The sequence below is a fragment of the Orycteropus afer genome, unplaced genomic scaffold, assembly GCF_000298275.1.
Source record: "Orycteropus afer afer isolate SDZICR_OR568_19922 unplaced genomic scaffold, OryAfe1.0 scaffold00023, whole genome shotgun sequence".
Classification (NCBI taxonomy): Eukaryota; Metazoa; Chordata; class Mammalia; order Tubulidentata; family Orycteropodidae; genus Orycteropus; species Orycteropus afer.
In genome coordinates, this window is record NW_006921610.1 from 1,764,713 (window position 1) to 1,790,095 (window position 25,383).

Below are 25,383 nucleotides of genomic sequence, written 5' to 3' on the forward strand. Positions count from 1 at the left end.
GTTGGCCAGGTTGCCGTCTTCCAAATGTCTTGGCATAACTAAGTGAGTGCCTCCAATGGGGCATCTATTTGAATTACAAACTAAGAGAATATAATTCCATGAATTATTCATTAAAAGAAAGGCAGAGGCAGATGAACCCAATCTATGCTGAAAGAAACGATTAAAATACACTGTCACAGGTAATCTTCAAAGGAAAAATGAGAAAATTAATCTCAGAATTTAAGCACCTTGCCTGTAATCAACTGCAATTAAATGAGGTAAGCAGAATTAACCAACGATTCTGGGACTCCAGAGCCCTTGAATACGTATACAATGGACCCATCATTCAGAGCACACTGAGTTTTTCACATCCTCCTGTCTCTCTTTAAAGTTCTCTGGATGGCAGTAATGGGTTGCTTTCAACTAGTAACCTAAAGATTGGTGGTTCAAACCCACCCAGTGACATAACAGAAGAAAAGCCTGGAGATCTACTTCCATAAATACAGCAGCCAAGAAAACTCTACGGTGCAGTCCTATTCTGTAACACATGGGGTTACCATGAGTTGGAACTGACTCAATGGCAACAGGTTTTTTTTTTTACCTTTTTTCTTTTTTTTTTTTTGTTTTTTTTTTTTTTTTTTTTGCTTGATTTTCTTTGGTCTCTCTTAACATCAATGAATTTTGAATGAAACCTCTATCTGTGTTTTTCCCAATTTGGGCATTTGGATGTAATTTTTTCTACAATTAGTTTTTAGGAATCTAAGCTGCGTCTGAAATCAATGAAGAAAAGTCATTCATACAACTATCTTGCAGCTTGAATTAAAATCATAATTGTATTTTATTTTAATCAGTAATTAGTTCTAATCCACAATTTTTAGTCACCATTATTTTCAACCTAAGCAAGAAAATAAAGAACATTTTTATCTCTAAGGAAGTGAGCTATATTGGTATTTTTTTTTTTTTTCCATTTAGAGTGTTTTTAACTTTAAAATTAGTCTTGCCGAATATTTCAGTTTTCTAGGTGGTAGAAGGGGACTAATACAACTTGGCTGAAATATAAATATGGATCAATTGGTAGATTGGGTTTTCCAGCATTTTCCTTATAGAAAATCTTCTGTAAGAACAGGCACAGAACCAATAACTAAGCATGACCTTGAGATTACTTGAAAGCAATTAAATTTCCTTTGAGAGCTATGGGAAGAAAAAAAAAAGGAAACAGTGAAAGAGGATGTAACAATTTCATTCTCATGCAAGAAACCTGATGTGAATGTTCAAACTTGATGATCATGGTTAATTAATAAAAGCTTAAAAAGGTTTCTAAACAATTTCAAATACAAAATTACTAAGAATCTCTTCACATTGAGTAGTAAACACAAAAAAAATCATGATAATCAGAATGAAGAAGGAAATCTTACCAATAATACACATAATTTTTCTTACGCACTAACTGATTATACGAGATTAACAATGACTTTTTCTATCATTTTAGTTAAAACAAATAAAACCTGGATTTAATTTGCATGCAGATGGGTTTATTTTCATGTTTTTTTCAGTACTTGTGATAGAGCCAGCTGAAAGCATTAGTATTGTAGTAAGCATTATTAAACTATAACATAACCTAAATACACATACTGTATTTTTAAATAAATATACTTACACATGTTTTTTGTTTTTTGTTTTTTTTTTTGCGGGGGTAGGGGGCAAACTGGGCCACCACCTTGTGCATTACTTTCCTTTGTGCACTATGTGTGTTATTTGTATGGGTACGTTATTTACATGGACACATTATATGCAAAAAATATGGTATATAACTTAGGGGTTATGTTGTTGTTATTTGCCATCGAGTCAGCCCTGACTCATAGCGACCCCTCCTTGGGTTTCCAAGGCAGTGTCTCTACAGAAGTAGGATTGCCCAACCTTCCTTTCAAGGAGTGGCTGGTGGGTTTGAACCGCCAGCCTTCTGCTTAGCAGTCAAGTGCCTTAGGCACTATGCTATGTTGTACTCAAATTAATTTTCTAAAATTTAGTGAATTTACCTTGTTGTCATTGTCAGGTGTGGTCAAGTTGATTTCAACTCAAAGCAACCTTATACAACAGAGTAGAATGGCCCTAAAGGTCATAATCTTTATGGGAGTAGATTGTCAAGTCTTTTCTCCTGCAGAGTTGTCATGTGAGTTTGAACCACAGACCTTTTGGTTAGCAGTACAGTGTCTAACTATTGCACCACCACAGCTTCTTTAGCTTACCTTAGAGTTGTAATATCATTTCATGGATCACAATTTAGTCTTAAATAGTCCTTTTCATATTTAAGATTTATTAACCTCATTTTTATAAAATTCAGGTAGAACTGGTGTAGTAGAAATTACATAAACTAATAATCTTGTTACTCAGTCCAGCAACATATTTCCCAAAATAAATCCATAACTCGTTTATTATAGAAAAAGGCCTAGAAAAATAAATGTGGGAATAATAAAAATGATTTTTTAAAATATTTTCAACATATTACAATAAAAAACTGACATTTACAGTTAAAATATCACTTTGGGCCATTATTATAGCTTGGGAATCTTAAAAATATCCAGTAGATAGTGCTTAAATCTCTCCAATAATAAAAATGAAGTACTGTATTTTTTTTTTTTTTTGGTAGCCCAGAGACAGTCTGTTTACTACTTCTCACTTAGGGACTATCTCATTATCGGGCATTTTGCATTTAACACACTAGTAAAAAAATCTACTATTTGACTATTTTGCACATTAAAGATGCATGCCTGGTAGTAACAAATGCTGAGACCCTTGACAGGGTCCTTGACCAACAGACCTCATGTGCACACTCATAATGCTGAGTATTTTACTATCTAAGAAGGAAGAAGTGGCGTGGTCTTCCTGAGCTTCCCAGGTGTCTATGGAGCAAATGGAGGCTGGAATGGGTCTAGTGTGGATGGGCCATTCACTGCCCAATGGGTCCTGGGTGCCCACAGGAGGCTAATGCTTGGGCAGCAGCAGCCAGTGTTCTGAAAGTGGGCTGTCCTGGACGCCAAAGAGGAAGTAGGACCTCAGAGTCCTCAACTCTCAGCTACAAGGGGCAGTAGGGATCAGCCAGGCCATGGTCAGAAGAAGCCCTGAGAAGGGCACTCAGGTGGTCAGGGACCACAGACCTTATGTCAGGTGACTAGCACCTATGGAGTCTCTTATATTTCTTTACTTCCCCCTCCTTGGTGGGTACAAATGAGGGTGAGGCTAGCTACCAACACTGGGATGGAGTCAGCAAGTTAATGGCCAGAAAAAAAAGAATTAGGGGCATTTTCAGATCCTTGAAGGCATGAACTGGGGCCACCCATCCAGAAAATACAGTGATGGCAGATGAGGGAGGGCATCCTAGGGATAGGGATGAGAGAGACGTGTGGGCCACCTAAGGTCTGGAAGATTGAGCATCCATCCTCTGCAGGCAGTGGGGGGGCAGAGCAGCTCTCCTAGGGTGATATAGGAGACAGGGAGGCAATAGTAGAATGTGACTTCAGCAGGGACCTGGCGGGACATTCACTGTACAAACGAGAGTGTGATTGATATGGTCATTCTCTATTTTCACATAACATCAATTTTTACCATCACATCAATTTCCACATGAAGACCTGGTCTTTGGAACCTAACCATGCCAAAAAGTGAAGAGTGCATATAGTACAAAGCATAACTCTCTCAGATGTCTTCAGTCTGCTCTCCACTTCCGCCTGGCGGACATTCCCAAAACATCAGTCCCTTGATTCTTAGGATTTAGAATATGATCTTCATTCTACCCATGAATCATTTCTTGTCATATATATGACCTTCACTTTCCTGCATCCCTCAACTCTCCAATCTTCTCTACATACAAAGTGTTTCTTTGTTACCTCCACTTCCAGACTCTTCCTTCTGCTGCTTCTTCAATTGCAGCAGGGACTAAAATAAAACTGCTGCTACTATCACGTAATAGGAAATAGAGGGTAGGAATGTGAGTAAAAGGACAAAAGGGCACTGCTTAATTATCAGTGGTGCAAGTCATTATAAGAAAGTGAGTACTAAAAAAAGGTAATCATGGAATAGAAGACAGAAGGTAGAATGAACTTCTAGTTTAAAGCCAGTTCCTCAAGGTCACCTGATCTTTCTTCAACTGAACGAGCTGAACAAAAACAGCAATTATTTCTTGAACCAACATTTGATATTAACCATTTGTTCTTTTGAGCTAAGGGACCATTTCTTACACTATCGATCATAATAGATGTACACACAAGTATTTTCAAAATGTTAAGTATCCCTCCTAACTCAGAATGTAAGAACACTGATGAATTTCAGGCATAATCATGTTCAACACCTTCATTAAGAAGTAAGGAAACAGAAATACAAATAAAGTAATACAATTATCAATCAAATTAATGTTTAAGGTTTATGGCATAAAGATGAAGAGATTTTTAATGTCATACAGAAATCTCAACTGCTCTGGCACACAAGGTAATGTCAAAGTCTTGCTTTGAAGGCACAGTCCCAAACCAAATCTCAAGTCAGCTGTTTCTTTGTTTTATGACCTTGTTGTTGTTGTTAGGTGCCATCAAGTCTACTCCAACTCATTCTGACCTTATGGACAACAGAACTAAACACTGACTGGTCCTGTGCCATCCTCACAGTCCTTGCTATGCTTGAGCCCATTGTTGTCATGACCTTAGATAAGTTCTTTTACCTGTTTCATTTTGTGTAATTCATGTGTAGCACATTGTTTTAAGAAACAGAGATGGTAAATCATTAAAACAGACACTTTATAAAATCATGAAAATGTCCTCTTTCTTTTTATTTTCTAACCCTTTGCTATAAGGAACTCCTAAGAGTTGAAGAGAAGAAGCTTGCTATTAGGGATACAAAACAGAAACTACGTACAGTCATGTGCTGCGTAACGTACATTCAGGCAACATCCAACTGCATATATACCTGTGGCCCCATAAGGTTTCTTGTTGGTTTGTTTTCAAGCGAAAGCATCTTTCCTTTTGTTTATTATTTCCCCTTAATGGTTTTAAGATCCCAAACCTGCAGACTGAGTCAGCAACAGGCATACAGAGTGCATCCTAATCTCTGTAGCACCTCTTTCTCTGCCTCCTTCTTCCCCTTGTCTTGCTTCATCCACCCACGTAACAGCACTGCAGCTTGTCACACTTGGCCAGGCCTTGGTTATTTGTGAACTTCTAGTTCCAGATGGCCAGGGCCACCACCACCAACTTTGCTCCTGGTATCAGCACACCTACTCCCTACTCTGTCTCTGTGGTCTCCTGTCTGCACACACAGCTCCATTCATTCCATCACCCTGCACTCAGATTTGTGCAAAGCTCTGATCCAGATGCCTGCACAGCCTCCCTGGCCCAGGCACATATCTGGCAAAGCCAGCCTCCTGTATCCAGTGGTTATAGCTCTTGAGCTTTGTCTGATAGGTTCCCATAAGGTTTTAATATAATAGGCTTTACGGGGATTGTTTGTACATAACATGTCATTCACCCAACATGCAAATCACATAATGTTCCTATGTCACAGAACTTATCATGTACATTAAGCAGTGCACACTAATATTTAGATACAGAACTGGAAACTGTATCTGGATTTTAACTGAAAGCTAGGATTCTAATAACCCATGCTATTCTAGAGAAAACTGTTATATTCGTAGAATGCTTAAAAAAAATCTTTTGGTTGTTTGGACAGGAAATTGCCTTAATTATAGCCCAGAGAGTAAGAAAACTCTAGGAGCGAGCACATTGTTATATTGTGGTTCAACCACAATGTCCATTAAAGGTTGAAGTTATTTCATACTGTTAAACATGAGACCTATTATTATCAAAGCATGAATTAGATAAATCAATGGTCATTTGGCAATAGTCTATTTTCAAAACAAATTGCATTTGTACCTCTGATAGCATTTACACATACAGAGAAGTTATTCCATAGTATGGGGAAAACAAAAAAACAAAACACATTGCAGCATGGTTAAAGGGGAATGATTCGGGAATGGAATGTTAATAGAAAATATTGCAGGGTGTATTCAGGGTCTAGAATCTCAGCCCTGAGTTTTAGACCTTTGAAATTAATAATGCTGAATTCATAAGGACCCAATTTTCTATTATCTTTAACTTGTAGCAGAGACTAAGATCAAATTGTTTTCTACTGCCATATAAATGGAAATGGAAGGCATGAATATTGATTGTCTGGTAAAATGAAATGAGGAAACTGCTTAATTAGCAATGGTGCAAGTTATTATAAAAAGGTGAGCTCTGAACAGAGGTAACCTTCTAAGAGAGGGCAGAAGGTGGGCAGCTGAAAGAATATCTTCTTCTGTCTCATGAAAAGAAGTGAGTATGGGAATATTGTGATTTTAAATGTGAAGTGCAGAAAGAATATGGAAGTGAAACATTCAAGGGAAGAATAATAGGATGGAGATTAACATCCAGAAATGAGCTGAGATTTCAATAAAGGATGACTGTTGATTATACTACAATTAGCTGGATTACAGGGTTCCCCAGGCATACGTGGAGAGTAACAATATAAAATTTAGTCTATATTTGAAAAGTCTGGGGCAACGTGGGTGCCCAGAAACATAAAATATACCACCAAATGTTTCACTGTGACGTCACATCATGACAATCATACTACAGGCCATGGAAGCATGGCACAAAATTTCAAGTAAACATTCTTTAAAACCCAATCTTCCCTTCCCTCTATCCAAGAGACTAAAGACGATACCCTGCTTAGAGTTCCTGAACACTATTAGGCTTTAAGTTTGCTCAGAGAACCACACAACTTAATTTATTTATTTTTCCTTCTGATCATATCACTTGCTTGACAAGTGACATACTTTAGCTAACAAACAGTCACAACACATAGAGAAAAATAGCTAAAGTCATAGTGCTTTGATGATAGCATTTGACTGGTCAAAGGACTAGGGAGAAAGTGGCCATGCATGTGCTCCCACAGTATTGAAAGGTGCACTGAGCTCAGTGTATATGCTGGAATTTGGTCACATTGTTAACATATCAGGAGATTCTAAATAAAGTTGAAAAAAATCAGGTAAACACACCACCTGTTGCCACTTCCTAAGAGGAAAATCATCTTTCTAAAGATCCCTAACAGCAAAAATTCTAAAATTTTCATTCACTGATGGATCTGGCACTTAATTGTAATAACAGATTGATAACCTAGCCTACGTGTATTTTAATTTTTTCCTCAATTTTATCTGACTCTCTTCTATGTGCCCTTTACTTTCTTCACTAAATGCTAAAGGAACCACTTCAATACTTTGATCATGAAAGGTGAACCTAATTATGGCTTTCATTTTCATTTTTTTACAGCTACATCATTCCTCATATGAAGAGAGGCAGAAGAGAGTAGTTGTATTCTAGTTCATGCCCAGTAAAGTTATGTGGAATCAATGAATGAGGCAACTAAACGAGCCAAGTTGCCTCTATAAAAGTCTCTACAGTACACCTCCTTTCTAGCAAACTACAGAAATGAAGTGTACAGAGATCACCAACTCTATTAACTAAAAGCCCATCAGAAGACAAAGGAATGGAAAGACTCCAAAGTATTTGGAGTAAGGGATTTGGCTGCTAACCAGAAGGTCAGCAGTTCAAACCCACCAGCTGCTCTGAAGGAGGAAGAAGAGGCAATCTACGTCCATAAAGATTTACAGCCTTGGAAACCCAGTGGGGTCACTGTGAGTCAGAATCAACTCTATGGCAGTGGATTTGGTTTTCATATGCCTAAATATACTCCACTCCAAAATACTGATAACCTAACAAACTATATAAATATAAATCAAAGGGTAATATGTAGTCTTCATTTTGCTCAATAGTCTGTTAATATTTTGATAATTTCAATATTGGTAACCAAACCAAGAAAACCAAAATCTCTGCCACTGAGTCAATTCCGAGTCATAGCAACCCTCTTGGGGTTTCTGAGGTGGTAAATCTTTATGGAAGTAGATTCCCCAGTCTTCCTTCCACGGAGTGGCCAGTGGGTTTGAACTGTCAACATTCTGGTTAGCAGTCAGATGCCTTAAGTACCACCATGGCTCCTTAATATTGCTAAGTACAGCTCAAAGTAATTCAATTTTATTTTACTTTTTTATATTTGATGATCATTATTTTTATTAATATTCATTATAATGCCTTACATCTGCAAATTACTTAAAATGTTAGTTCATTCCAAAATCATTCTGCTTTATTTAATTATCTAAATTGGAAGAAGAAAAGTTCAGTTAAGGAAAACTGCTTGCATAATGTCTTCGGTCAATTTTGAAAGAGCTTTTATTCCGATTCATGATTATTTATTGCTACACTGCTTTATGAATCCCATAAGAATTTACTCTTCTAAAAGCTCTTTAATGATATCCCACAGTATTCATAAAATTTATCTCCCTAATTATGAATCCCTCAATAAGCATTCTGGTTATCATGTATTTTTCTATATCCAGAAATCTCTTGAGATTATCTCCACACATGTTGATTATCTTCTACACCCCTCCATACAGCAGTAGAGTACCAACAAACTATTCCCAGCTTTGAATACTTTATGTATTCCTCAAAGCTATAGCTATGCATTATAATCATTATAGCCACTCAGCAAAGAAATTATTGCAAAACAATAATAACTAAACACTCCATGTTCCAGGCCCTATTCTAAATGCTTTGTAAGCATTAACTCACATAACTCACACAACTCCAAAGATGAGTGGTATTAATTTTCCATTTTATTATGCTTGAGACAACTGAGGCTCAGAGAAGTGAATAACTTCCCCTTGGTCACATAGCAATGCTGGGATTCAAGCAAGCAATCAGCCTCTTGAATCTTCTCTCTTAACCTCTAGATTTACTGCCTTTCTGTAAGGATGCCAACATGGGCTTAGTAAAGTATTTTCTATCGTTTATTAAATTCTCATATTGTTTTTTTGTTGTTGTTATATGTCGTCGAGTAGGACACAACACATAGAGACCCCTCCTTGGGTTTCTGAGGCAGTATCACTATGGAAGTAGATTGCCCAACCTTCCTTCTGAGGAGTGGCTAGTGGGTTTGAACTGCCAGCCTTCTGGTTACCAGTCAAGTGCCTTAGGTACTACGCTACCAGAGCTCTCCCAAGTTCCCATATATGCAATGCATTTGGTAGTTTAGAAAGATAGAAAGAAGGAAATTATGAGCTCTTGCCCTCCAACTCTCCATCATATATAATTTGTTTTTTAAAAAAAGGAAAAATATAAATAAATTTAAATCAGTATGAGGAAAAATTATTGTCTTGTAAATTAAATGAAAACAAAAACAAAACAACAGTTTCCAGTTGCCATTCAGCAGATTCGGACTCATGGTGACCCATGTGTTGCAGAGTAAAACTGTGCTCCATAGGGTTTTCAATGGCTGTGACTATTCAAAATTAGATCATCAATCCTTTCTTCCAAAATACCACTGGGTGGATTCAAACCACCATTAACCTTTCAGTTCGTAACTAAGAGCTTACTTGTTTATATCATCAGGGATTCCATTTCTCAATGAAAATGTGGTCAAAAGTGGTCTGAAATGTGTCCATTAATATCAACATTATTCAGGGAAAGAGAAAGATAAAAGAAGAATTTTCTTTCTACCTATGCTCACTCTACTTGGATTCTTATAGCTTACTTACCTACCTTATTAATTTACTTGAAATTTTAATCTTTTCGAGAAACAATTTATCTAAAAAGGAAATGTGTCAATCAGCAATGAACAAATCATTTTAATTTTCTCTACCTTTGGCATAAATAACAGTTCATTTAAAATGGCTTCTATCATAAATACAAATGACCAGACTATATCTAGAGTTCAAACCCACCAGCCACTCCTCGGAAGGAAGGTTGGGCAATCCTACTTCCGTAGTGATACTGCCTCGGAAACCCAAGGAGGGGTCGCTATGAGTCGGGGCCGACTCGACGGCAAACAACAACAACAATATCTAGAGTAAATAAACTACACACATAATATCCTATGGATTGAAAGACATTTGCTAAATATAAGTTAAAATATACCCTCCAAATTAGCAACATTCTACTGCTAAATTTATACTTTAATTGTGTCATTTTATTTAAAATTTCATTGCAAATTATAACACTAATAGAAATTATTTGCAGAATATGTGGAAAATGCAGTTTTGAAAAGTAAACAAAAGTCATCCATTTCCCTGCAACCCAGTTTATAACTGGTGTTAAAACTTTGACACATATTTCCTTCTTTTTTTTTTTTTAAATTGTGATCATTCCTTGTTAACAATTTTTGAAGACATATTTCCACTCAACATTAAACAATTAATATATCCTAAGGTGTCTGACTGCTAAGCGGAAGGTTAGAGGTTCAAACCCAACAGCCATTCTGCAGAAGGAAGATGGGGCAGTCTACTTTCATAATGATTTACTGCCAACCCAGCGAGGGTCATTAACCATCAGAACTGACTTGGTGGCAGTGGGTTTGTTTCTTTTTGGTTTTGGTATGTTAGAAGAAAATACGTGACAACTAACTGAAAGGCCCACCAAAAAAGATGTGCCAATAAACCCTTTGGGGCAGTTGTACCCTGTTCTGTATGGTTACTATAAGTCGTAATTGACTTGATGGCACACAACAACACATGCTAGAAAATAATATTTGAAAGTTTGTTTTTTCTTTAAATTTCTGTGCTAGATTCCTCTATATAGACCAAAACCAAAACCAAACTCACTACCATAGAGTCAGTTCAGACTCACAGTGACCCCCTTTTGTGTTTCTGAGGCAGTTATCTTTATGGAAGGAGACTGCCCAGTCTTCCTTCCATGGAGTAGCTGGTGGATTTGAACTGCCAACCTTCTGGTTATCAGTCAAATGCCTAAGGCACTACGTCACCAGAGCTCCTTTCTATACAGACAGACTATATTTATTTAACCTTTCATTATTGTCTCAGTGTTTCAGTACTACAAAGAACTCCAGTAGATAAAGCCTTCACTAAAATCTATGAGTATTCTTAAGGATAAATTCTTAGGTGGCAATTTCTAGGAGCATTTATATATGTCTGGCTCTATTATTTCAAATTACTTTCCACAAAAGTTGTTTCAATTTAAACTCTCATCAGCAGTATATGGGAATGTTCATTTACTTCACCCTCACCAATACTGATACGATATGTTTTTGATTGCTGACAAATTGATAAAGTGACATCTTATTTCAATTTGTATCATTTAATCATAAAAAAATGTAGAATACATTTTTATTATGCTTTGTATGTCTTTTAGGAATTAGCTGTTTATTTTCATATCCTATGATCTATGGGGAGTACATGTTTCAGTTTTAAATGTTCCAGTTGCAAAGGTTAGATACAACCTAATGGGAATCTTGTAAATATAAGTAATTCTACGACAATTATAGGTCTGACAAATCTATAAAAGCTTGCAAACCAAAACTTCCCTAAAGGGTTCTTGTACATGAATAAGCAATGTTAAAATTAATGAGGTTTTGTAGTCTATATACTCAGCTGTATTCATAATTCCTTCACAAAGCACACAAAACAATAGGCACATAATCTCAGGTCATGCTATCCTACTCCTTTTCATTGTTACACTAATTGATTCTTATAAGCCTTATTATTCACTCTATTTCAACTATTAAAACTTTAGAACTTGTATTTGGCATCCTTTAGGAAAACTGATGACTTCAAATGGTAGTTAAAACTGAACTTAAGATAGAACACGTTTTAGAGGTCATTTTCAGAAATGTATATAGCAAAGAAGCAAAACCAATTTAAAAATTGACTATGCCTTGGAGGGTATTACTTTCTTTAAGTGTTCACGTGATGAGTATGCCTTACCCAAATATGCCAAAGCCCTTAACTACTGTTGAAAATACAGTTGCATTATAACATTTGCCTCTAGCTAACCACAGGTCTTCCTTTATTTTGGACAGTCTAAGTTTAAAACTGCATGCAGGAATTCCACCCAGTTTAGCATTTATCAAAGAAAAAGTGTTCATATTTTCACAATAAAGTATAGAGTTGCCATATTTATAACATACTCTGAGATGCTGCTAGGAAAATTTAACTGGATGTAATTTATTTCCTATCACTGGACCAAGCCAGTGTCTGAAACTAGAATCCCCAGGTTTGCATCTTGGTACCACCATTTATGACATCTGTGAACTCAGGCAAGTTACTTCAACTACCTGTATCTCAATTTTCTCATTTATAAAATCTTATTAACAATAGTATCTAATATGACAGATTATACTTCTCTTCCCAAATATTTGCTGTCCCCCCATATGGAATTCAATACTTCCTCTCCTGCTGAACCATACTTATTCCTGTCATTTGTGCAGTCCTTCCATATGGAAGGATTAAGGAGCTTGGTAGTACAGTGCCTAAGGCATTTTGACTGCTAACCAGAAGGCTGGCAGTTCAAATCCACCAGCCACTCCATGGAAGGAAGACTGGGCAATATAAATCCTTAAAGATTTATCACCTTGAAAACCCAAAGGGGGTCTCTATGAGTCAGAATCAACTCGAGTTTGGTTTTGGTTTTATACCACTGAGACAGGATCCCTGGTGGTGAAGTGGTTAACGTGCATAGCTGCTAACTGTAAGTTTGGTGGTTTGAATCCAACAGCCACACTGTGTAAGAAAGATGTGGCAAACTGCTTCCATGAAGATTTCAGTCTCCTACTCTGTGCTATAGTGTGGCTATGAGTTGGATTGACTCAACAGCAATGGGTTTGCTCTGATTATCCCATTAAGATAGATTTACTATTTGAATTCTTTGTCATGTGAATGAAAACACATAGCAGTTTTAAGACACATTGTGTGGTTAAGCTGTCTCACTTCTTTTTGTCATAAGATTAATAAAGTCCCAACAGGGACTAATACTTCAGCCTAGGTCCAATAATGGAAAAAAGTTAGAAGGGAACTGCTATTGACACACAAAGGATATACAATGGGAAGAGAAAGAAATAAAACTTTGTTGTCGCTGTTGTTATATGCTTCTGAGATTTAGGAGTTGTCACACATGCTTGCCCTCCATCAAATCCAACTGCTACTTTGGCCAAAAGGTTTGTTTTCAGAATTAAATGTGTCGATATAAATGTGACACTTAGAACAGTGCCTGACACACTGTAAGTAATATATAATTGATGATTATTATTTTTAATAATATTTCAATAGTGAATAAAGATTAAAAAATAATAATTATTGCTTATCAAGGGTAGGAGAGCAGGGGAAAGGGAAAGCTCTTGTTCAAGGGGCATTGCATTTATGCTAATAGATGGTGGAATATTTTGGAAAAGGATAGCAATAATGGTGGCACAACACGAAAAATGTAATGAATGTACCTCAGTGGTAAATGTGGATGTCGTTATGTTGCCAAATGTCTCATTGTAAATGTTTTCACCACAACAAAAGGAAAAAAAAATACAAATATGTTATGATCATATGAAACCATGTAAAATTTAGTAGTGATCAGAACAAATAAAAATTAACATTAGAACAAAAATAAGATTCATTTCCATTGTAAATTGACATTATTAAAATACATTACATTAATAGTAATTACTAAGTTATAGTTGTATATCAATAATTCTGGTTTTAATATTTTTTTCTGGGGAAGGACTTGTGGATATATACTAAATTATAACCAAACAATTTATTTCACTGCATTATTCACAATAGCAAAATTTTATAAATACAGTTCATACTCAACAATAGAAATCACTTCAACTATACATACAGTTAAGTTATACTGCAATAATTAAAAATGTAGTAGAGGAATATTTAATGATACTTAAAACTGTTTATATTTGCATATATATACATGTATAGACATACACATATATATGGAGAGAGACGTTATAGATATCAATATATTCAATGTAATGTACAGTAACTTCATTCTAGGAAAAAACAGATACCCATAGGTCACTGACATTCTTTTACCTACATTTAAAATTTTTGCATGCATTAATTTGGAGTATTATTCTTTCATATTATTTGAAAATTTAATAAGTAGTAGTTTCTTAAGAATTAGTTGCAGTATGGAACCTGAAACTATAACAATGAATGAATGAATGTTCTATATTCTATTAGGTCATATCATAGGTCTAAGGTTTTTTTTTTTTTTTTTTTTTTTCAAATCTACGTATGATTCTGTAACATCAACTATTATTCATTTGGAAAATATTGCTTCATTGAGTTTTCAGATCACCCAATTATTAACAGAATTCATTATGCAATATAAAAAATCAGATTTATTTATATTATCATTGCTCTCTTCAGAAAAAAAACTTCAAATATTGGGAAGATACCAAGCTCACACTCAAGGATAGGCATTTTCCAAAATTATAATTTTCACTTGAACCTCATGTTTTACCATTGGCAATAAATACTGTAATTAGTTCTTTGAAATTAAAGACTCAGTTCATACATTTTCAAGGAAAATGGCTGCCAAATACCCAGGTTTGAATATACACTTTTTCTGTCATTCTACATTTGAAAATGATGTCCATGAAAAAAGCAGCTACTTCAGCTTGCAACTCAAACCACTGCACAAGTAATTTTGCTCTAGACAGCCACTGCACTTTGGTGCACAGCAAACGTACTTTGTTTAGTTCCCATTTCATCATAAAAGATGTGTACTCACTGCTCTGATTAACCAAAATACCAAGTTCACTGCCATCAAGTTGATTCTGACTCATAGTTACTCCCATTGGGTTCCCAAGGTAGTAAATTTTTACACCTTTACTACTTTACAAAAGTAAATTGCACAGCAGCTGGGGGATTAGAAATGTGAACTTTCTGGTTAGCAGTCAAATGCTTTAGGCACTGCGCCACCAGAGCTCCTTACTGCCTTGATTAAGCAGAACAAAACAAACAAAACAAAAACTTACTGACTCATAGTAACCCCTCCTTGGGTTTCCAAGGGAGTATCACTGGAGAAGTAGATTGCCCAGTCTTCCTTTCAAAGAGTGGCTGGTGGTTAGCAGTCAAATGCCTTCTGGTTAGCAGTCAAATGCCTTAGGCACTATACCACCAGAGCTCCACTGCCTTGATTAGGCACTAACAATTTTTAGACCCCTGATGTCTTTTTTTGAAAGTGCATGATGTCATTTTTTTTTTTTTTCATAATAATACGAAGATGTTCTTTTTCTATTTCATTTTGTTGACATTTGCAATGATGGAAACATGCAATGGTGGGCAAAATGATTACTGCCTTGATTACGGTGTTAGTGAAGAATACTGAAAATACCATGGAGTGCAGAAGAATGAATGGATCTGTCTTGAAAGAAGTACAGCCAGAATGCTCCCTAGAAATGCAAATGGTCAGACTTTGTCTCACATATTTTGGTCAGGTTGTCAGAAGGGACTTGTCCCTGAAGAACAATATCATGCTTGGTAAAGTGGAGAGTCAATGATAAAGGAGAAATCTCTCAAAAAGATGGATTGACACTAGCTTCAACGATGGGCTCAGGCATAGCAAGGATTGTGAGGATGGTGCAGGACTGGGCAGTGTTTCATTCTGTTGTACATAGTATCGCTATGAGTAGAAGCCAACTTGACCACACCTAATAATAACAACAGAGCATATTCAAGTTCTGGCATAATGCAAATAAATGTCAGCACATCCTTACTGCTCGGTTTGCTCAATTAATAAGGAAATAGCCACATTTTGTTTTGTTCATTTGTTGTTGTTTGTTGTTATGTGCCGTCGAGTCGGCCCCGACTCAGAGCAACCCCTCCTTGGGTTTCCGAGGCAGTATCACTACGGAAGTAGGATTGCCCAACCTTCCTTCCGAGGAGTGGCTGGTGGGTTTGAACTGCCAGCCTTCTGGTTGGCAGTCGAGTGCTTTAGCCACTATGCTACCAGAGCTCCTTTTGTTCACTTACCTGTCTTCATTTAGTTCTTCTGTCCTGATAACCTGTGAACTACTTTCTAATTAAAAATTTGGTAGAAGGTTGGGGTCTGGTCATTCAGTTTTATCTAAAACCTGAAGCTACAGCCTCATGGTTGAATGCTATAATGTTTTCCAGGGGTAGACAGATGTGCAGTTTCAATTTTCTATTAGTTAGGACCAGTCAACACTGTCCTACTGTTTCTGCCAGGCATTTCATAATCTCCTGGGTGAAACAATGTAACTCAGGTAGCATTAACGAAGGAAATAAAGGTATGGGTTCTGGAAAACTAGCCATAAAGATGAGCTGTAGGGCTAGACTGAAGATTTTTGAGCAAAGTCTTAAGTACAAGTTAATGACAACAGAAAAAAAATGTCACCTGCTCCAGTTAGAACATTCTCATAAAATTTTCTCAGAATCAGGTAATTGTCACTGATTAATCATCTACTTATTCAATTATTTAATATGTGCCTCCCTGAAAAGAAATTTAATGATACAACTTAAGTGTCTATAATGCATTTCAAATTAATTTCTATGAATGGAAAGACAGAATCATCATTCTCATGAAAAGATATATTTTTCCCCAGTGTATATGTATTGGTTTCTTTCTGTACACTATAGTCTATGCCAATGGACTATTTGTTTATCCTTGCACCAATCATATAGTTTGCTATTTACTGTAAATTTATGAGTCTTGCTATCTGTGTGTTTTTCTTCATCATAAACATTATTCTAGCTGTACTATGACTTTCACATTTCCATATAAATATTAGAATTATATTATCAATTTAAAACAAAATGAAAAAAAATACACTGTGATATTGATTGAAATTGTTATAACTCTATAGCATAATTCTATTATTCATTTATATTAATTCATTAATTCTCTCAGCAGTGTTTCAAAGTTCTCAGTATACATATCTCATACATTTTAGATTCTTCTCATTCATTCCTAGGTATTTCATGTCTGTATGCATTTCTAAATGGTATTTTTAAATGTTATTTTGTGTTTGGTGTTCGTCTATCAATGGACTGTTGATTTTTGTATATTTACCTTGAACCTGTGGTTTACCATTCTGGAGTTCCTTAATCTTCTTGCACTATTATTCTACCATTTCAGATTATTTTGCCTCAAGCTGAAGAGCTTTCTTTAGTGTTCCTTGTAGAGAAGTTGTTACACACACGTTCAACTATTATTTCTCTTAAATTTTTTTTGTCTTCATTTTTGAAGAATATTTTTGTTGATTATAGGACTGTATCTTGACTTGTTTTTTTTTTTTTCAAACCTTTAAAAATATCATATAATTGTTTCCTTGCTTCAATAAGGGAAAGTCAGTTATCAGTTTTAGTGTTGCTGTTACACAAGCGGTATCTTTTTTTTTTTTTTTGAGTAATATGAAGATGTTTTGTAATATATGTTTAGGTTTAAATATTTGGCTTTGTTGGACTTTGGTGGGGTTTTCTTTATATTTATGCTGCTTGGAGGATGATAAAGTTGTTGAATCTGTAGGTTGATGTCTTTCTTAAGATTTAGAAATATTTTTCAAATACTGCCTCTGTCTCATTCTGTTTCTTTTCTTCCTTAGACTTGAATTATTGGCATTTTTCCCCCCTGATTCACTCTATGATAAATTTCTCCACATATATTTTGTTTTTTTCTGTCTTTTTTTTTTTTTTTCATTATGTGCTGCATTTTATAAGGTTTTTTGGCCTGACTTGAGTTCACTGTTTCTAATTTCTGCTGTGATTGGTTTGCCATAAATGCCATCCAAAGATTTTTCAACTTCACATATTATATTTTTTAGTTATGGGATGAGTATTTGATTCTATTCTTATGCATTGAAATTCTGTGTTGAAATGATCTTTTCATCAGTTTTTTCCATCTTACCTTCTATTTTATTTAACATAATAGTCATTTCTGAGTCCTTATTTTTTGGGTATTGGAAACTCGTGGTTATTTATTATGCATTCATGCTTCTCCTTCTATTTTCTGCTTTTTCTCTTATTGGTCATATTTTTTCACCTTGCATCATTTCTAGTATCTTTGTATAAGAATTTATGTCAGACACTGCAAATAAAACCATTTTAGAAATAAATTCTCCAAGTGGGTTGCCTTTTCTCTATCAGGAAGAGAGGTTGAGAAACTGAGCCAGGGCTAAGTTGAAAATTTAGTTAAATTTAATACACTATATCCTCTGTTTTAAATTGTCTAACAGAAGAGATCCATTTTGTGGTTATTTAATGCTCTTTCTTCTAATAGGATTTTGTCTCCCAAGCACCGTAACATAAAGTGAAGTTCCATTCTGCCTTTCCTAACTTACACGCCAGTCTCCTGTATGAGCACAGAACTCAGCACTTGCACTATTGGGGGGGGGAGCTGTCCATTTGGTGCACCTCTACATTCCAATCTAACACTATAGGAGTAGGAAGCTTCACTGATACCTCATTCCATGAGTAGAATTCTTCTGTCTGTCTCAAGCTTAATCATCACTCTGTGTCTAAAGTTGACAAACCCCACCATCGCCAAAAACAAACAAATAAAAACAACATCAGCTACAAAAATCTAAAAGCCAGTGGTTTCTGTTCACCTAGGAAATGCACTTACCTATTTGTAATTTAAATTCAAATAACTCTCTATACATTTGCAGTTCTCTGATGTTTTTTAAAAATATTATTTTTGTAATTTATGTGTTTGATTTTTCTTTTTTTAGCCTAGTACTTTCAGTGGGAGCAATGGCATGCTGCTATCATCCATCTTCTTTCAACCCAATAATGAAAATCTATCTGGAAGTTTGTCCCATTTTTTTTTCCCCAGATGGGAACATCTTAACTAAACTTCTGTTCAGTTTTTCATATCCTTTAATGCTAGGTCTTATTGATGTCTAAACACCCTAAATTATAATTATTTTACTCAAGGCAGTAGTTGATTATGGAAAAATGTCTGTCAAGTTAGTAAGAGATAAAATTTCCCTGTCAATTTAGTCAAAATAGGAATAATGTGACTTTTACAAGGAATTACAAATAATATATTAGAATATTTTCTATTTTTTTCAAATACATGTTTGTCATTAAGCATTTCTTTAATATCATTGGCTAATTATATCATTACTAAGGAGAAGAGCTCTGGTAGCATAGTGCCTAAAGGCACTTGACTGCTAACCAGAAGGCTGGAGGTTCAAACCCACCAGCCACTCCTCGGAAGGAAGATGAGACAATCTACTTCCGTAGTGATACTGCCTCAGAAACCCAAGGAGGGGTCGCTATGAGTCAGGTCTGACTCGATGGCACATAACAACAACAAGGAGAAGATCAACTTTGTGTCACATAAATCTTAATGACATCAGAATATCAAAATTTCCTAAAAAACAATTACCATCTTCACTTAATCACCTTATGCAAATGAGAAATCCTATATATTGCTTTCATTTATTATATCATTTACTGCAAAAAAAAACACCCTCATGTTTGTGAAACCAGATTTCTTCTCTCTTTTTTTAACATTTATAAGAGTGACATTTTATGTTATTATTAAGAAAAATGAATGTAAAGTAAATTCTTTGAAGTTTGCTGCAGCTGCTACTGTGATTGAAAATAGAGATAAATAGAGATCTCTGGATTTGGAGAAGAATAGTAGCCAGCTGACTCTGAATACCCACCAGAGCCTTTCAAATAAATCATAAAGTCAACAAACACTGCAAATAAATCCAACCATAAACTGTAAATTCAACAAGCAGACACTAGCAGAAAGAGAACACGACAATTTTCAAAGAAGAGAATAGAAAATTCCAACAGAGCTTCCACCATTCACCTGCTGCTGCAAGACTGTGTGTATGGAAAGTGGGACTAAGGATGAATAAGAGAGTTTATTTAAAAAGTGAGAAGATCAGAGAACACACATGAGACACAGAAAAATTCACTCCCTAAAAGATAAACTTAACATTAAATGCCAAAATAATAAACTTGAGGCAACATTTGGTTAATCGAAATACAGATTTCACAGAAAGAATTTAAAAGTGTGCAGGATCAGAAGACGAAGTCTTGAAAAAGTATTGCTTTCTGGGGAAAATGAGATATAGAGATAAAGGATTGAAATGAGGTAGAGAAGGAAAATAACACAGCATCAAGACAAGAGGGAGACACATTAACAATCTGTGATATACAGATGACACAACCTTGCTTGCTGAAAATAAGGGGGACTTAAAACATTTATTGATGAAGATTAAAGACTACAGCTTTCAATATGGACTACACCGCAACATAAAGAAAACTAAAATGCTCCCAACTGGGCCAATAAGCAGCATCGCAATAAATGATGAAAAAATAGAAGTTGTCAAAGATTTCATTTTACTTGTATCCACAATCAATACCCACAGAAGCAGCAGTTAAGAAATCAAACAGTGTATTGCGTTGGCCAAATCTGTTGTAAAAGAACTCAATAAAGTGTTAAAAAGCAAACATGCCACTCTGAGGACTAAGGTGCACCTGACAAAAACCATGATATTTTCAATCACCTCATATGCATGTGAAAGCTTGACCATGAATAAGGAAGACCAAAGAAGTGATGCATTTTAATTATGGTTTTAGTGAGGAAGACTGAATATACCATGGATTGCCAGAAGAATGAACAAATCTGTTTTGGAAGTACAGCCAGAATGCTACTTATAAATGCAGCTGATGAGACTTTGGAATACTGCTTTGGACATCTTAGCAAGAGGGATCAGTCCCTGAAGAAGGACATAATGCTTGATGAAGTAGGTCAGTGAAAAAGAGGAAGTCCCTCAATGAGATAAATTGACCCAATGCTGCAAGAATGGGCTCAAACATAGTAATGATTGTGAGCATGGCACAGAACCAGACAACATTTTGTTCTGTGACACATATTATACAGAGGGTAACTATGAGTCAGAAGAGCACCTAACAGCAACCCGATTATAAGTAGAAGCCTTGAATAAGCATTGCTTCATGATGAAAATGAGATATAGAGATAAGAGACAGAAAGGAGGTACTGAAGGAAAATAACAGGAGAAAATTATGATTCCTGCAGACAAAGGATATGAAAACACACCAACCCTTCTCTCTCCCCACCACTATCAACACCACCCTTCATAAGCAAACTGAAAAGGAAGCAAAAATAACAGGAGAAGATACTCTCAGTCTGAGAATTTTGTTCACAAAATGAATAAGATTAGAGAAAAAAGAACATTATAGCAATGCAAAACATCTGCTAATAAAATCTATTGTGACAAAATTCTGCTGTCAAAACTATGTTCTCAAAAACAAACATGAAACAATGCAACAATCCAAAATGATTTCAGCATTCCAAAACATATATTTAGGGACATGAGAAGAACACCTTAAAACAGGAACACAAGACTAATAGCAGAAGTAGACAAAACTCAGTAGATGAGCCAATTGATTGGCTTCTGGAAACAAACAGAAGAAAAACAACATATCTGAAATGAAGACCAAAGTAAAAGATTCCCAAGAGAAAATATATACAAATGGAAAATAACAAAGGTCATTTTATAAAAGAAGGAAAATGACCAAGATAATGAAAATTATGTAAAGAAAGGAACAAAAGGGTCAGAAATGAAACGTTTGAAGTGGGAGCCAGGAACAAGGGCTCCAAGATGAAAATCAAACCAATGAAAGAAAATGTTCAATATTTAAAACTATAGTCAAAGAAAATGTTCCAGAAGTAAAACAAGACCTGATTCTATACATTAAAATGTCCCATCACTTTAATTGACCCAGAAAAAAAACAGAAAATCATCAGGACCTCCATATAAAAAGATAAAACAATTAACAAGTTTAAAAGAATTAGAATGACATAAGATTTCTCAAAAAAAAAAAAAAAGAGTAGAGGAAAATTTTCAAGGAAGTTAAGGAATAAAAGTGTGAGCAAAGGATGCAATATTCAATCAAATTCCCTTTCAAACATCAAAGCTGTAGAAAACAGATTTGAATCTTCAGGTACTCAGGGAATACTGTATGCATGTTTTCTTCCTAAGAAAGTTATTAGAGGATTAGCTTTATCCAACCAAAAGAGAAAAGGAATAAATAAATAAATACAGAAGGCAAGAGGGTGAATATTACATAAATTTGGATTTACAGCTAAAACTAAAACAAAAGTGGAACTGCAGTTATAAATTTAATAAATATGAATTACAATTTTTGATAACATATAAGTAAAAACCTGAGAAGACTAGAGAAAGAAAGGGAAAAACTAGAGTGAAAAACTGATTATTGTCTTCATGGTTGGAGTCAAAAGATACAATTTGCATTGACTTAATAGATCATAAATGTTAGATAAGAAAAAGGAATTTAAAAAAGCTTAATATACAGATAAATAGTAGAATAAAATAAAAACTTTTCTAAATGCTGAAAGAAATTGAGGGAAAAAAGTAGCAAAACACTGTGAATATGTGTAACTAGCATATATATGGGAGCCCTGGGGAGGTAGTGCCTAAGACACTTAACTGGTAACCAGAAGGCTGGCAGTTCAAACCCACCAGCCACTCCTCAGAAGGAAAGTTGGGCAATCTACTTCTGTAGTGATATCGCCTCGGAAACCCAAGGAGGGGTCGCTATGAGTGGGATCCGACTCCATAGCAGTGCATTTAGTTTGGTATGGTTTTAGCATATATATGGGAGCTCTGGTGATGTAGTACCTAAGCCATTTGACTGTTAAGTAGAAGGCTGGAGGTTCAAACCCACCAGCCACTCTTAGAAAGGAAGATTGGGCAATCTACTTCTGTAGAGATACTGCATATACATCACAGAATACGTAGCATATATAAGCCATAAATAAGTTGTTGTTGTTGTTATGTGCCGTCGAGTCAGCCCCGACTCATAGCGACCCCTCCTTGGGTTTCCGAGGCAGTATCACTACGGAAGTAGGATTGCCCAACCTTCCTTCCGAGGAGTGGCTGGTGGGTTTGAACCGCCAGCCTTTTGGTTAGCAGTCAAGTGCTTTAGCCACTATGCTACCAGAGCTCCCTAGTACAACGTTATATACATAGTGTTGTTGTTGTTGTTGTTATGTGCTGTCGAGTCGGCCCTGACTCATAATGACCCCTCCTTGGGTTTCTGAGGCAGTATCACTACTGAAGTAGGTTTTCCCAACCTTCCTTCTGAGGACTGGCTGGTGGGTTTGAACCGCCAGCCTTCTGGTTAGCAGTCAAGTGCTTTAGCCACTATGCTACCAGAGCTCCTAGGTAACATAAATCTATTGTCATGAAATCAGCTCCTACTCATAGCAATCCTACAGGGCAGAGTGGGGCTGTCTCACACAGTTTCCAAGGCTGTAAATCTTTTTATGGAAGCAGACTGCCTCATCTGCAGTCAAATGGCTAGTGGGTTCAGATCACTGACCTTTTCAGTTAGCAGCTGAATGCCTTAAGCATTGCACCACCAGAGCTCATAATAGGTAACATACACAACATATAACAACATGTATAATGTAAATTTAAAATAAGGCATAGAGCAATTACTGCAGAATATATTATGACCAAACTGAAAGAAAGCATCAGAATTCTATCAATAAATGTGAATGGTCTTATCTGGTCTATTGAAAGAAAAATATTTTCAAGTTGTTCTTAAATTGAACCTAATTCTGTATTGTGACCAAGAGATAAACTTACAATGTGGTGATTCAAAGTAGTTGAAAATACAAAGATAGACAAATATTTCTGGGTAAAGTGAAATAATAAAAAAGTAAATAAAGGTTGTGATCCTGGCAGCAATCAAATAAAAATCTAGCTAAAAAGTATGAGAAAATAAAAGCCACAGTTATGAATATCTATGCACAAAACAACACAGCTACTACATGCAAAATAAAATAAACTAAAATATAGGGGATGCAAATATATATACATAAAATTACACTAATCACATATGCAAAACTCTGCTAAGGCAATATAAGCTGAATTATTCATGAGGATATATCTGATAAACACAAAAAGAACAATATTCTATCACTAAAGGGAGGGTTACATTTTTCAAAATGCCAATGCCATAAAAGACAAAGAAAGGCTGTAGAAATATTCCAGATTAAAGGAGTATAAAAAATATGTCAACCAAAAGCAATATCTGATTGTAACAGAGAGGGAAAAATAACATATAGGACATAATTGTGCCCATTCATATGATTGAAATATAGAAGTAGATTAAAATATTTATTGATGAATATAATTAATATTGATCAATATTAAACTTATTTACAACTTCATTATGGTTATGTAAGAGAAAATTTTTATTTTTAGGACATACACCCTGAATGACTTAGTGTAAATGCAGATGGTGCATAAATATATGTATGTAAATATATATATATATATATACATACATATACACACACACACACACACATAGAGAGAGAGAGAGAGAAGAACATAAAAATAGGTAAATTTGGGTAAAGAATATATTGATGTTATTTGTAATACTCTTTTTGTAATTTTTCTATAAGCCTGACATTATTTTCTAATAAAAATTTCAAAAAAATACAGATACATGAAGAAGAAATTGTTTTGCAAAATGAATCTATTTGGGAAAATAATTGAGAGATCTGATTCAATATTTGATATTTTTTTGAATCTCAGTAGAAAATCAATTCCTCCTCTACAAAATAAAATTTTATGTTGGCTGGATGTCTCTGTGTCTGCAAATCTGCTCTCTACATCACCAGACTGCAGCGTTCCTCTAGAGGCTGAATTTTATGGACTGTATCAGTTAACTCCCTTGTTGTAAGGCATTCTCTTGGGTTTAGACCAAAAAGCAAAACCAGTTGCCATCTACTCAATTCTGACTCACGGGGACAGCATGTGTGTCTGAGTAGAATAACGTTCCATAGGATTTCAATGGCTGATTTTAGCCAATGAGAAATTTGATGCTGGAGGAAAGTTAGGTCAGCACTGGTAGCATAGTGCCTAAGGCACTTGACTGCTAACCAGAAGGCTAGCAGTTCAAACCCACCAGCCACTCCTCGGAAGTTGAGGCAATCTACTTCCGTAGTGATACTGCCTCAGAAACCCAAGGAGGGGTCGCTATGAGTCGGAGATGACTCCACAGCACATAACAACAACAACAACAACAGCTTCCTTCTAGGTCCAGCAGGTTGGAGTAGCTTTATTCCTCCACCAAACCTCATTACTGGTTTTGAATGGGCTTTTCCTACTTACACAGCTAGACTTAAAACTGCAACTCTCTTTCACTACATGAAAAACTGCTCCATTCCCTTGCCTAAAACATGTTAACAGTCCCTTTGAACATTCAGTTCCACCAAATCAAGCATCACCATTCCTGGCTTGTTTCCTTTAAACCTTACAACACTTTTGTAATATTTCCTTTCTTAAACTTTTCTCAATTATACATTTTTTAAGTGTGTTATATGTTTCCTACATGGATCCTACACAATGCTAATGGAAAAAAAATGTATGAAAAATGTATTTAAATACTGGAATTATTTTGAAAAGTATGTACATTACACA

At 35.5% G+C, this 25,383-nt stretch overlaps 1 protein-coding gene across 1 annotated transcript in view; it reads right to left on the reverse strand.

Annotated features, from left to right (window-relative positions):
- GALNT13 (polypeptide N-acetylgalactosaminyltransferase 13) overlaps positions 1 to 25,383 on the reverse strand; it is a 798,776-nt gene that overhangs the window by 621,108 nt on the left and 152,285 nt on the right. The window lies entirely within an intron of this gene.